This window comes from Leptodactylus fuscus, unplaced genomic scaffold (genome assembly GCF_031893055.1).
Source record: "Leptodactylus fuscus isolate aLepFus1 unplaced genomic scaffold, aLepFus1.hap2 HAP2_SCAFFOLD_59, whole genome shotgun sequence".
Lineage (NCBI taxonomy): Eukaryota > Metazoa > Chordata > Amphibia > Anura > Leptodactylidae > Leptodactylus > Leptodactylus fuscus.
In genome coordinates, this window is record NW_027440621.1 from 494,615 (window position 1) to 509,347 (window position 14,733).

Consider the following 14,733-nt stretch of genomic DNA (forward strand, 5'->3'; position numbering starts at 1 on the left):
ACGTCTAAGTACACACGGACTGTACAGTGAAACTGCGAATGGCTCATTAAATCAGTTATGGTTCCTTTGATCGCTCCAACCGTTACTCGGATAACTGTGGTAATTCTAGAGCTAATACGTGCCGACGAGCGCTGACCCCCAGGGATGCGTGCATTTATCAGACCAAAACCAATCCGGGGGCCCGGGCGCGGCGGGGCCCCAGGCCCGCAAAGCCAGCCCGCCGCCGCTCTCCCCGGCCGAGTTGGTGACTCTAGATAACCTCGGGCCGATCGCACGTCCCCGTGACGGCGACGATACATTCGGGTGTCTGCCCTATCAACTTTCGATGGTACTTTCTGCGCCCACCATGGTGACCACGGGTAACGGGGAATCAGGGTTCGATTCCGGAGAGGGAGCCTGAGAAACGGCTACCACATCCAAGGAAGGCAGCAGGCGCGCAAATTACCCACTCCCGACTCGGGGAGGTAGTGACGAAAAATAACAATACAGGACTCTTTCGAGGCCCTGTAATTGGAATGAGTACACTTTAAATCCTTTAACGAGGATCTATTGGAGGGCAAGTCTGGTGCCAGCAGCCGCGGTAACCAGACGTGTCCTCAGGAGCTCCTGACAAGGGAGAAGGTTGGACTAGGCCTTGAAGCCTGGGGCTTTAGTACGGTGTTTAAGCCCAGCATCTGAACCCTATTTCGGGGAGGTTTCTTTATTTTTGTGTTGGTGCAAACTTTTTGGTGGAAGTTTATTTTTCATTTTATTTTTTAAAAGGAGGCCGTGTGCTCCTGCCCCCTGTCCTAGGATGGGGGGCAGGGGTGTTTCCCAGCCGGGGAATCCGAAGGCCCAGTGGCAGAAGACTCAACCGAGGTCCCGGCCTCAGCAGCAGTCGCAGCCTCAGCAGCAGCAGCCTAGCCCGGTGACCAGCGATGAAGTAAAGCGGACGCCCGATCCTAGTCCTGTGATGGATGCTCTGAGTCCAGGCCCGGCCGTACCTATGGACGCAAAGAAAGCGGTGAGTTATGAGCCGCCAAAAGAGCCGGGATGGGGCATTCGGAGGACAGGTGAGGGAGCTGAGAGGTATGGTGAGCGCATAGGCAAAGCGTTGGCCGAATACCCAAAGATAAGGAAAGAACTGTTTATATTGGAAGGTGAACTGAGGAACGCCAGGTTCCAGAGGGGGAATGCCTCCCAGTGGAAGCGACCCCAGTTTGCCATTCGAGTTAAAGAAATTAAGGAGGAAATCAGGCAAAGAGACAGCGTATGTAAAGAGTACCTGGAAGGCGCTGGGCTCTTTAGAGAAAAGCTACTGAACGATGAAAGGTTTATGAGGCAGCAGCTCGGAGTGGCCCCACGCGAGCCTTTCACGTCGGATGACTCCGACTCCGACTCCCCTTCTGCGGAAGAGGGGGAAGAGGAGGAAGAGGCCCTGACGGGGAGTGAAAGTGACAGCTCGAGTGATGCGACCAGCGAGAGTGAGACCGGTAGCAGCAGCAGCAGTAGCGACAGCAGTGTGGGTAGCGAGACGGAAGGTCTGATGGAGGAGGAAGCGGCGGCGGAGAAGCCACCAGGGAATGTACCTGCAGATAGCGTGACCCCGGCATCGGTAGGATCCATCTTGCCAGAAAACCAGCCGCTCCCGTCTACTTCCGGTGAGGAGATGGAGGAGGAAGGTGGACACCTGATGCACACCATTAGGCAATTAGAATCACCTGTGCGAGTTGGGAACCTGGCGTTTGACCTGGATGAGGTGCGGGAGGACGAGATCTGTGGGAAGGAAAAGAAAAAGAAAGGAAAGAAAGGAAAGAACAAGAACAAAAAGATAAGTGTGGACTCTTTTTCTTTTGTATCTCACGGTGTGGTTGGTGCGGGGCCCCTTGAGCGTCCGCAAAGACCTAGCCAGGTGGCTACGGTGGTGCGGACAGGAGGGGAGATAGGGGGGACACAGAGTCCTTGTGCAGCAAGCCTAGACGCTGGTTTGGGAGCAAGGGGGAACCCCGGTAAAGTGTCCAAAATGGCGGAGTTGGCGTGTGGGAGCGGTGAAGGGCGGGTTCCTGATGAGCCTAGCAGGGAGGCGGCCCGGGGAGGTGGAGCAGTGGATAGCCCCGCCCCTATTTGCAGCGAACCTGTAGTAACCCGGGTGTCCTCTCCCCGTTCACAGAAAGATCGTGAAAGGATGCGTCTGGCTCGTGAACAGAGGCAGAGAGCAGAAAGGCGATTAGCAAAAAAGGAGGAGAAGAAGATGCAAGCACCTGCCTGTACCGCAAAAGAATCGGAGGGAAAAGCACAAACAGGAGCGGTGCCGCAAGGAAACGAGTCGGTCAACGGGGTAAAGGGTAAGCCGGCCAGCCGGGTGAGTGGAACATCAGAAGTGGCTGTGGTGGGACCTCCCCTGGTATGTGTGGATGGGAGTGTAAGGGTTAAATCCTCGGGGGCTGGTGAATCTGTTGGAAGTAAGGGAAAAAAACATGGTATTGCAAAAACTAGGACTAGGGCTGCTGCTGCTGGGATTGTTGCTGCGGGGGTTGCGGTGGCCACCGCCGAAACCGCTGTCTCTGTGGGAGTGGTTGAGGAGGGGGCTGCTGCACCCAAACAGCAGGATAAGACACCAGGAGACGTAGGGACAGAGAAGGTGCCCCCCCCTGAAAGTTCAGGGCAGGATAGGCCCAATATCGGTGTGGTGAGTAGTGTGAATGCTAGTAGCAATACTGGCGGAGCTGACAAGGTTAACTCAGGTGCTAGCAGCAATGCTGGCAGCACGAATGTTGATGCCACTAGCAATAGTGGTGGCGTTAATGGGGGTGCTAGCACCAGTACTGGTAATGGTAATGGGGGGAGGTCCTATGCTGGGGTGGTAGCGGGGGGGGGGCAACAGTGGTTCCCTCTCCCTCCTCAGGTCCCGGGGACGGCACGTTGCAACAGCAGCTTCTGGCGGCCTTACGGGCGGGGCAAAGTACGATGTCAGTAGGGGGTCGTACGATGGACCTCTCCTTCTGGATTGACCGATTCGGATTGAGTGCTTTCCGAGAGCAGGGTGGACAGCTTCAGTGGGCTATCCCGACATCGGAGGATCGTCGCCCGGCTCGGAGGAATGTAGTCGGGCTCAGGTGGGAGGGGAGCGGCCCCTGCCCGTCAAGGGGGGAGGTCATGTAGCTCCTGCTTGGGCTCGGCTTCAGGGCAGTCGACATCTATGCCCTCATTCACCCAGCCGGGACCAAAAGCTTCGACGTAAGCTTTGTGACGATTCAGGGAATGGAAACATTCTGGCAGAATTATTATCTCGTCCGGGGAGAACCAGCGTGGAGGGACTTCCGAGTCTGTCCGATCACCTGCCAGGATACTGTCAAAAGAGTGACCGTATTAACCTGTAACGAGTCCCTCTCAGGTTGACATAATGACTTGGTTGGGTAGGTATGACGAGGTGAAGGATTTCCCGAGGAAGCAACTGGACGAGAATGGTATCTGGACGGGCGCCTGGACCTTTATGGTCAAACTGGGTCACATAGGTGGCTCTGTGTCCCATATTCCATCCTCAGCCTTTCTTTGGACGGGACCGGATCCTCATTTTTTACCAAGGTCAGCTGAAGGTGTGTCATAGGTGTGGTGACCCGACCCATCTGAGTGCGGCCTGCACGGTTCAGAAATGCGCCAAGTGCGGGGAGTTGGGTCACCTGGCTGCGACCTGTGATAAGCTGAGATGCTACTTATGCGGAGTGCTAGGTCACTCCATTAGCAGCTGTCGGCCGCCAACATAGGCCTCCAGCCGAGGACGGTGGGCGAGGAGACCGCCGTCCGAGGGGAGGGGGCAGGTGTTGGCGGACAGGCTAGGGTACCACAGCATCAGGGGAAGAACCAACCATCAAGGGTAAGGAGATTGCAGCGGAGGGAAGAGCAAAGGACGGGGGTGATGCAGCAACCCCCTGATGCTGGCCCAAGTGGGGACTCGGATGCCGTGGTGCCTGCTGACAGTGCCTTGGTTGAGGAAATGGCCAGGATGAGAAGAGAGGATGAGGCCGACCGATCTTCTGCTTCCCAGTACGAAAGTGTTGGGGAGGGGGAGAAGTCGAGGGGACATCAAGGAGAGCGAGGGACGAAACATCCCCCCCCCCCCGGCTAAGGAAAGGAAAATCGAAGGCCCCTTAGTGCCGAGCGCCAACCGGTTCTCCGCCCTCCAGGTGGAAGAGACCCAAGATGCCGAGGCCGCGGCCTCGGGGGAGGTCTCGGAGGGTGGGGAGGGGCAGCCGGGGGCTGCTGAGCCTGCTTCTGGGAGGGGCCCCCTGGTCTCTGAGGAGAAGGTTGGCCCGGGACCTGAGGAGGGAGATGGAGCCAAAGTAGGGCAGGGTCTGGAGGGTCCAGAAGCCCTGAATGGTCTGGAGGGCCCCTCCAAGGGTCCGAAGGACCAGGAGGGGATGAAGGACCCAAAGGATCTTAAACAGCCAAAAGCACCAAAGGCCCCCCCCAAAAAGAAAAAAAGCGGGGAGAAAAAAAATCCAAAAAAAAAAAATGTCTCAAAGGAAAAGGAGGGAGGGGGTTCTGATATGGATCTTACAACTGCCTCCAGAAAAAACGGGGCAAAAGGGATTCCTCGTCGGAACCTGGAGGTAAGGGCACGGGGGGCGGGAAGAAGGCGGCCGTTTAACTCAATGAATCTATGGCGGTACCCACTCCGTTGACGCTGGCCTCCATTAATGTGGCCAGCATTAAGTCTGATGCGGCTAGGTATGCAGCCTTTGATTTTCTTGGCCGAGTTGAAGCCGACATTTTGTTTTTGCAGGTGACCATGCTCTACACCCTTGCAGAGGTGAGCAGAGCAAGGAGAGAGTGGCGCAGGGGGCCCTCCTACTGGTCTCTTGCGGCTGAGCCGTATAGTGGAGTGGCGGTCCTTTTCACCGCACCGGTAGAATGCCGACGATTCATTGAGTTAGAAATGGGAAGGTGCTTAGTCTTGGACGTTTCCATGAAGGGGCAAGAGCTGCGTCTCATTAATATCTATGGCCCACAGTCTAAGTGGGACCGTAAAAGCCTCTTTATGGAGATCAAGCCCACTATAGTTAGTGATGCTCGTCTGGAGGACCTCCACATACGGCAGTCCCCAGGCACACGGGGTTTCACCTATTTTAGAGGAAGTTGTAGGTCCAGGATAGATAGGTTTTTTTTAAAGGAGAATTCTGTCGCCACCGCTGTGTCCGTGGTGGAGGTGGAGTTTTCCGACCACTGTTTAATTTCTTTTACTTTGAATGCTGCAGAGACCATACAGAGAGGAAAAGGCTTGTGGAGGCTGAATTCAACACTCCTTGAAGACCCAGCTGTAAGACAAGCCTTTGAGGAATTTCTCCAGGACCAGGTAGCATTACTGGATCTGGGAAGTAAGTCAGAGTGGTGGGAGGTGTTCAAAGAGCGGGTGGCAGTATTTTTCCGCCAGCTCTCGAGCCTCAGATCCTTGGACATGTACCGCATGTACACGGACTTGAGGAAGAAACTTGAGATTTTGGTCTCGACCGGGGGTTCCCATGAGGAGATCACCGGTGTGAAAGCTTTGCTCAGGAGGTGCCAGTACGATAGACACAAGTCCTTGGTTCTTGAGAGGGATTAAAGGAAGTACCACTCGCCCGACCCCTACAGGAATTACAGGATGTCAGTGGCTTGTAAGACCGTTTTGGGCCTGATTGACAGTACAGGATCTCTGACACGGTCCAGGTCGGGGATCTTGGAGGTCGTCAGGTCCTTCTACTCGGACCTCCTGGCAAAGAAAGAACTTGATCGGGATCGATTTTCAGGTTTCTTGGCTGAAGCCTTCCCTAAGTCAGCAGAAGACCCTTCTCTTGGCGTTTTGACAGAACCTATAATGGAAGAGGAAGTTATCGGTGCTAGAGGGTCTTGCCCTCAAGAAGTCACCTGGCCCGGATGGCTTAACATCTGAGTTCTATAGGACCTTTAAAGGACTGTTAGCTCCCCTCTTGACCGATGTGCTTAATGAGTGTCTCTCCTCGAGCACTTTGCCATCGTCAATGAGGAGGTCCGCCCTTATAGTTCTGTCAAAGGGTAAGGATCCGAACCATATTGAGAACTGGCGGCCCATAGCACTTCTCAATACGGACCGCAAGATTCTGGCCAAGGTACTGTTTAATCGGCTGGTGCAGTTCGTGCCCCGGCTCCTTTCGCCAGCCCAGCATTGCTCTGTTCCTGGTCGCAGCACCTTAAGTGCAGTCCTGAGTGTCAGGGAGGCCGTGAAGCAGAGTAGGGCTGGACGGTGGGAGGGGTACTTGCTGTCCCTAGACCAGGCCAAAGCCTTTGACAGGGTGAACCATGAGTACTTGTGGTCGGTCCTTCTGAGGTATGGCCTACCCAGGGGGTTTGTTGATTGGTTAAGAATCTTGTACTCGGGGGCAGAGTCTTTTCCACTTGTGAATGGTTGGGTTGGCCGGTCGTTCGAGGTAGGTTCTGGGGTCCGACAGGGATGTTCGCGATCGACGAATTAGAAGGCTAGATCGTGGTCCGTTGGTGGGAGTCGGGATGGACCTGGAGGGCTCTAGGGCCCCTTGTAAGACAGTAGCTTACGTCGAAGACGTCACCATTCTTGTCTCGTCGCGGGAGGAGCTGGAGTGGGTGATGTCAGAGGTGGATGGTTACTCGGCGGCTTCCGGGTCGGCAATAAACAGGAGCAAGTGTGAGAGCCTCTGGCTGGGAGGGGGGAGCCTAGTTTTGCTCTCCCGGACACCCTTCCAGAGCCCCAGCAGTCAGCTAAAATTTTAGGCATCCAATTTGGCCAGGGTGATTACTCACTGCAAAATTGGGAGGGTAGGCTTAAGGTTGTCGCCCAGAAGGTCAACCACTGGAAGGGTTGGACGTTGACTCTGAGGGAAAGGGTTCACCTTGCCAAAGCTTTCCTGCTCCCGCTTGTCATCTATCTAGGGAGCGAGTGTGCCTTGCCGGAGTCTTGTTGGAGTAAGATCTGTTGCCTGTTCTTCCAGCTGTTATGGGGGAACAGGCTCAACCTACTCAAGAGGACATACGGCACGAGGAGGCTAGGCGGGTTGGATATGGTCAACCCAGTGGTATTTTTAGTAAATACCTTTATTAAGACCAACCTTACAGACCTCTTCTCCGAGAGGACTTCTTTGTGGGTAGCCTCCTGCCAGGGATGGTTTTTGCCTTTCTTCCAGGAATGGAGGGCGAGTGAAAGATCTGCGTACACCCCACGGATACCTTCCAGCTTATGTCCCCCTGGTCTTGAAGGCGATCCGCTGGTGGGGTCTGGAGTATGGGGAGATCAGGACTCAGTCGAGGCGTTCCCTTGACACTAGGGTCCTGTTGTCTCATTTGCAGAAGCCCCTGGCACTCAAAGATTGCCCAGGTGGAGTCCTAAGGGTAGGGTTAAAGTTGTTGAACTCAGTGAGGATTCCGCAGAAATTTTGGGATCTGACCTGGCGCTGTCTTCATGGTAAGCTATATGTGAGGGGGAACTTGAAGTACAGGAACTCCGACGAGCGAGGCTGCCCTCGGTAGGAGTGTGGCGATGTGCTGGAAAGCATGGAGCACTTCCTGCTTCAGTTCACCTTCAATATAAGGGTATGTAAATTGGTGGGGGCTTCCACCGGCTGGCCTCGGCTAGCTGGCCTTTCCTACGCTGAGTGGGCCTATGGAGCATTCAAACGCTTGGAGGGCAGGGACCGCCAATCACTGTTTTTAGTAAGTGCAGTAGTTAGGTTTCACTTATGGTCTGCACGGTGCTTAGTCTCGACGGGCAGCAAAATCCTCTCCAAGGTGGAGGTAAGTAGGAACATCATGGTGGACCTGGTGAAGGTGCGCTCTCGGGAGTATGAGAGGATGGGGCAGCGGAGGCTGGAGCTCTCTGGCGGGGCTTCACTTTTGCGGTCCCCTAGGGACAAGGGGAAATTAAGGGGCAGAATTAGGGAAAGTGGGGGTGTGAGGGCCAGAGAAGGGATAGACAGGGAAAGGGAGGGATAGTTATTAGGACAGGGAATAGAGAAGAAGGGACAGTGATAGGGTTAGGCCTCTTAGCTCCTTATCCTGGTGGTGGGCTGGTGTGGCACCTTTAAGATTTTTGTTTTGAAAAATGGAATTAGAATAAAAGGCTTTAAGAAACCGAACTTGGACCTTTGGGAGAAATGTAATTATAATAGAGGGGGAGGTGGCTTATAGTATGGGGTAATGTTCTTTTTCAGGAGAAAGTTGTTATTGTGATTTCTTTTCTTCGGGAAATTAGGGGAGTAGGTAGGTTTTGGGAGGGGGGGATCTGGGGAAAGGGGGGACAAGGGGGACATGGGAAGTTTTCTTTTGCCTGGCCAGGCTCTGGACTATGTGGACATGGAAGGACATGAGGTGGAGAGCCGAGCTGGGGTGTTGGGTGCGAGGTGGTGGGTGGTGGGTGGTGCCGATATCTGGACTAAGCAGACATGATGGGACATGAGGCAGGATGCCGGCCAGGTGGTGATGGGGAAGAAAAAAAAAAAATTAGGAAGTTTAGTTGGTTCTTTTTTCCTTTTATGAAAATATAAAATATTTTTCTTTTTCTCTTCTTTTTGTTGTGGTTTTTGTGTATAAATTACAAGATTTTATGACTGAAACATTTTGTTTATTTCTTTTCACAAGTAATGTACATATTCTGTTGTAATTTGTTATGTTCTATTTTAAAGAATTTATTGATTTTGGAATTTGATTGAAAGGAAGTGTATATGGGGGCTGGTCAGCGAAATTTGAATTCTTTGTTGTAAAGTTTTAAAGTTTTTGTACTTTTTCAATAAAAATATTTCCAGCTCCAATAGCGTATATTAAAGTTACTGCAGTTAAAAAGCTCGTAGTTGGATCTTGGGATCGAGCTGGCGGTCCGCCGCGAGGCGAGCTACCGCCTGTCCCAGCCCCTGCCTCTCGGCGCCTCCCCGATGCTCTTGACAGTGTCCCGGTGGCCCGAAGCGTTTACTTTGAAAAAATTAGAGTGTTCAAAGCAGGCCGGTCGCCTGAATACTTCAGCTAGGAATAATGGAATAGGACTCCTCTATTGGAGGGCAAGTCTGGTGCCCGCAGCTGCGGTAGCCAGACGTGTTCTCCAGGAGCTCCTGTGGTTTGTGGTAAAGCTGTGAATCTAGGGAGTGATTTACTTTGAGTGACTGTGCTTCCTGCACCCTTTTAGGCTGGAGATTTTTTGTGTTGGTGGTCTGGTGAAAAAGGACTAAGTTTATTGTTTTATTTTAACAGCAACAAGGGAGCCGTGTGCTCCTGCCCCCTGTCTCACGATGGGGGGCAGGTGTGTTTCACAATCATGATCCGCGCAGCAGTCCCAGCAGCAACCCCAACGGCATCAGCAGCAGCAGGGAGAAATGTCCCGTGGTGACAGTGAACGGAGAGTGACCAGATCCGTAAGCCAGTCGGCAGCCTGTACCGAGATGGATCCCCCGGGCTTGAAACCTGAGGAGAGGGAAAAACCAACAGCATCAGCCCCCGCTGTAATGGTGTCGAGCTCGGTGAGTAGCGAGCTCTCCTACAAAACAGGCTGGGGGATCCGGAGGACAGGTGAAGGAGGTGAGGCTTTTAGCAGGAGAATAGACAAGTCAATGTCTAAATACAGAAAATTGCGAAGATAAATCTTCATGTTGGAGGCTGAGTTAAGGAATGGCCGCTATCAAAAGGAACATGCTGCGGAGCTTAGGCGGCCCCAATTTGCTATTAGGGTGCAGGAGGTGAAGATAGAAATTAAAGAAAAAGACCTGGCGTGTAAAGAGTATCTAGAAGGTGCGGGTATCTTCAGGGAAAAACTCATCAACGATGAGCGGTTTTTGAGGCAACAAGCAGGACTCCCATCAAGGGAGCCTTTCACGTCACCTTCATCTGGCTCATCCTTGGACTCTGATTCTGGCCCGGAGGAGGAGAATGAGGAGCGAATGACGGACGGAAAGGTCAGTGAGGGAAGTGAGAGGTGCGAAGCAAAGAAAGCAGGAATGGCAGAGAAAGGCACAAGCGGAAGCGGAGAAAGTGGCAGGAGTGAAGGCGGAGAGAGGGTGGTGAGCACTTCAGCAAGCAATAAAACATCCGTGGTTGCGGAAACCACGGAGTCACTGTTACCTGAGAATCAGCCACTGCCGTCCTCATCTGGAGAGGAGTTTGGGAGCCCGGGAGGGCAGATAATGCACAAGATCCGACTCTTGGAGTCACCGGCTCGTAATATGGCATTTGGTGTGGAAGATGTACCATAAGACGAGAGCTGTGGGGAGAGAAAAAAAGAAGAAGAAAAATAAAAAATACCAGATAAGTACAGACTCCTTTATATATGTTCCACACCACTCCAAGGGGGGAGGTCATGAAACTTCTGCTTGGGCTCGGCTTCAGGGCAATTGACATCTTTGCCCTTATTCATCCAGCTGGGACAAAAGACTTTGACGTCAGCTTTGTAACTCCCCAGGGGATGGAGACGTTTTGGAACAACTACCACCATGTAAAAGGTGAGCCAGGGTGGAGGGGTTTCCGAGTCTGGCCTATCACCCGCCAAGATACGGTCGAGAAGGTGACCATTTTGACCTGTAATTAGTCACTTTCTGGTTATGACATCATGACCTGGTTGGGGAGGTATGGAGAGGTGAAGGGAGTCCCGAGGAAACAGCTGGATGAAAACGGCATATGGACGGGCGCTTGGACCTTTCTGGTAAAGCTAGGTCAGATAGGCGGCTCCGTGTCCCACATACCATCTTCCACCTTCATGGGGTGGGATTGGAGCCTTGCACCAGCAGGGTTTTTGGCCCTTGGCAGGAGTAGGCACTCTAACCAGCCCCAAATCCAACTTGGAGACCCAATAAGTATAGGCCGCAGAGGGATCGGAGAGAACAGGGCTGGTGTCGGCCAGGTACTCCCACAACATGCACCTATACTTATTGTTAAATATTATATATTTACAATATTCTCTAGCAGACATGGGGTTAACACTCTACTGACATCATATCTGTTGTATTTTGGGTACATGGGTGCGGTTAGAGTACACCATTTTAGAAATCTCCCTACATAGCTGTAACATGGAAGGTAACACCCACTCTCATGAATATAAATGAGTGACAGACACACACGTCGTGGTCGTCATCCATGAGGGGGATCCATGGGGAATCTATGGCAGGTCTGTCTGCCATCCCTCTCTGTCATCCTGGACAAGATGTCGTGAATATCCCAAGTCCACCAACCAGATGACAAGCATGAACCAAGCTGTAACTACAAGATATCCAGATGATTTAACTTCTCTGAAGATGTAAGCTATTGACATTGACTGATATTTGTGTTATTTGGACATTTTCCCTGTTCCTGTGTTTTCCTTCAAGATATTAATAAACCTCTACACTGTTTTATAACAAGCTGACTTCTTCCTATCGTGGATAAGGCCTTCAACACGTGACACAAGTCTATCCCACAATTTCAAGGCTAGGTACGGATATTTAACAGTGGATACAAGTCTCACCGGCAAATACAAGATATTTAACAGTGGCGAGCCAGGCACGGTTGGTTTTTTCCTGTTTTTCTTGTTCCGTTCACTTGCAATTAAGGGGGAAGAGAGGAGTATTTTGCAAGTTGTATGAATTGCAAGATTCAGGAAGACTTCGAAAAGAAACCTATATTGGTGAGATACAGATGACTGTTGTACGTGTTATATGATACGGAAGCCTGTGTGAGGAAAGCCTGTGAGGAAATACAGAAGGACCACAAGTGCCAGACGTACTGAGACGTTCTGATGACAGGGACCAACTGTTCCAAGGACAAGCTAAAGGTGAAGCTTTCTACAGTGGTGAGTAAAGATTTTACTTTTAAAGTATGGAAAAATTAGAGTCATTGTCTAAAAAGTGTAACGTTGATTTTAAAATTGTGCCTAGTGACAGTATAGAGAGTATATGGCAAGATTTGTATACACAATGTGAACAGGCAAATTCTAAGATTGAAAATAGAATTTGTTCTACAAAAGAGAAGCAGGTATTTAGGAATATTGCTTCTTTGGTAAAGATTTTTAATGACATGGTAACAGAAAAGAAATTAAGTAATAGTATGCATAAATCTGTTCAGACAGATAATGAGAAATCTCAATATGTTGATAAAGAGCACCATGTGGCAGTAATGGCCATAGATGGTGAGGAACAAATGATACAAGAAACTAAATTGAAATTAAAATCTCAGGAATATTTGATGAATCTGAGTAAAGCCATTCCCACATATGATGTAAAGATCCATGTGTGTAGAAACTCAGAAATTTTTGAAAGCCATGCAGAGAAATTTGATCTAAATATTGAACAGAGAAATAAACTGTTTAAATTATGGCTTCCTATTGATTTTACAGAACGTTTGTCTGCAAAAATGTCTTATGATAATGAGTCAGATGAATGGTTAAAAGACAGTGATGTGGAGAGATTAAAGAAATTAATCTGGTGCACGAGAGGTGACAGCATGCCAACACCTGACATACTGAATGAGATAAAGATTGGCAGAAAAGAATGTACATATGCATTCATGTCTAAATTTGAAAGGACATACAAAACTGTCATTCCAAAGGTGAACTCTTCATCTATGGTGAAAAGTTTTGTTAAAAAGTTCAAATTCTTGGATGCAGTCACCCTTGCCAGTGCGTCAGATAAGAAGACTTTATTTGAAGCTGCTAGTTTATTGGACGTGGCCAGAACACATGAGAGACAAATGGCAAATGCAAACCGAGTATGTCCAAAGAAAAAAGCAAAGCCTATTAAAAGGCATCTGTTAAATCCGGTTATAGTGTCCCCTATTTGTAGGAGGAAAGGTATTGGCCAAAGTGACAAAATCTATGAGAAACGTAGGAAATTACATGTTGCATATAAACCATATGCCATGCAGGAAAGTCCACAAATTGAAATTCCAGTATTAACTGAAATTAAAGAATTGCAGCCAACCAAATCTATTGATAGTCAAAAGATTGTATCTGGGAATGTACCAGTTGTCTCCAAAATGTCAGATCTTTTCAGTAACCCAATGGCATCTGACCTGTCTTATATTCTTAGGAAAAGGGCAAGCTTGGCATTCTCTCATGACCTGGCGAGGCTATTATGGATGGACGTGTTGACAGGAAGTTCATGGGTTTAACTTAAAAATATATATCTGAAAGGAGGTCAGGGGTCGAATTTAAAAGTATCTCTGAAGGAATGACTGTCTACTGAGTTTTACTTACGTACTATTTGGCTATATAAAGAGAAATCCCTTTTATATGAGGAGAAGTCCAATGATCAGGTATAATCCACATGATTATGTGATGATGTTTATAAATAATCCTAATTATGCTATTGTGAATAATACTATGGATCATATTATTATATACAGTATATATATATACACACAGGAGGAGAGTCTCATGTGTGGTGACAGATTTTCGTCATAGTCCACTCTCTAGATGCAGAGAGAGGAGGAGCATGTTATATACAATATATGAATATATGACATGTATATGAATATATGTACAATATATTAATATGATCAAATAGTATTAGGAATCCATAAAGTTATTAAACTTTCCATTGGTTAAAATCAATATTGTATTAATTTGGTTTTTGCTAAAGTTTATCTATTTTTCAGATCAGAAATGTCATATATGGAAAAATGGATCAGTTCAATCAGTGATGTCCGTTCATTCATCATTCTTTCCTTCTAGCTAAAAGAATGCATGGAGTGTCTAACGATTAATGAGTAAACAAATTAACATGGTGTGACTAATAACAATGCATGATAAAGTGATAGAAGTTCTAACTTACCTCAAGCATGTTTTTCAATAGTTTCATGTAAAGTCCATGTTTTTAGGATTTTCAAGTTATAATCCATTTTGTTTAAAGGCATGCAACTAGGCATGGAGCTCTTACTGTGAATTAAGTGTTCGTTCATGTGGTCAGTTGATTGACAGCAACACATTGTGACCTGTGACCCTGATGGGCTGGTCAGTATAAGTGTTAAGTGTTATGTGTCGAGTCGACTGGTGTATACAACAGATCTGTGACATCACAAATAGGCCTAAGAAAATCAGGATGCATCCAACAAGGAAAAAAGGAAAATATATCCAACAAAGAGACGTCTATTTTCTTTCTACTGTCTATTTTCTTTTTCTACTATTTTCTATTTTTTTCTATTTTTTATCTTATATGATCCTCTATATTAAATTGGGAAATTAGCAAATATATGTGAAATCCATTGAAAGGAACCTCATATGTTTATACCAAGTGTTTAAGTCACATGAGCTGAGGAAAAGGTGACAGCTGCACTAGGGTGAAGGTTATTTTAGTTTGTGAATATTTTGTAGCAAAAGAAGAAGCTTTTGACTAAGATATAGATAGCTTTTCAATATATTTGTTCAAACCTGACAAATAATAAAGGCTTATTGGGGTAATTGGATCATGGGATAATAAATATATTAGTTATGGTGGGAAAATCTAGTTAGCTATAGCCAGTATTGTTTTATTATATTATTATTGATTATGTATTCTTACATGTACGCACACACTTGCATACACTTACACACATCAACATCTACAAACATCGGGAAAACATAAATGTCTTATATGCAAATGAGATACGCTAATCATCTTCATGAAGGGAGAGGTATATGGGATATCAAGAGTGATAGTCTCTGGTTTATTCTTTACACTTCTGATTATAGGATGTGACATATTTTGAAATGTTTATGATTTATATACTTATTTCATATATATGGTGTTCACATACAGCCAGTACACAAGAATATATACAGTT

General features: G+C 48.4%; 1 long non-coding RNA gene across 1 annotated transcript; it reads right to left on the bottom strand.

Annotated features, from left to right (window-relative positions):
- Positions 1-8,974: 8,974 nt before the first annotated feature.
- Positions 8,975-13,885, bottom strand: LOC142188616 (uncharacterized). Its single transcript, XR_012713008.1, has 3 exons — positions 13,746-13,885; positions 10,069-10,207; positions 8,975-9,414 (listed from the first exon to the last, which is right to left on the bottom strand). It is a non-coding gene; the product is annotated as an uncharacterized LOC142188616 (long non-coding RNA).
- Between the last annotated feature and the right edge of the window lie 848 nt (positions 13,886-14,733).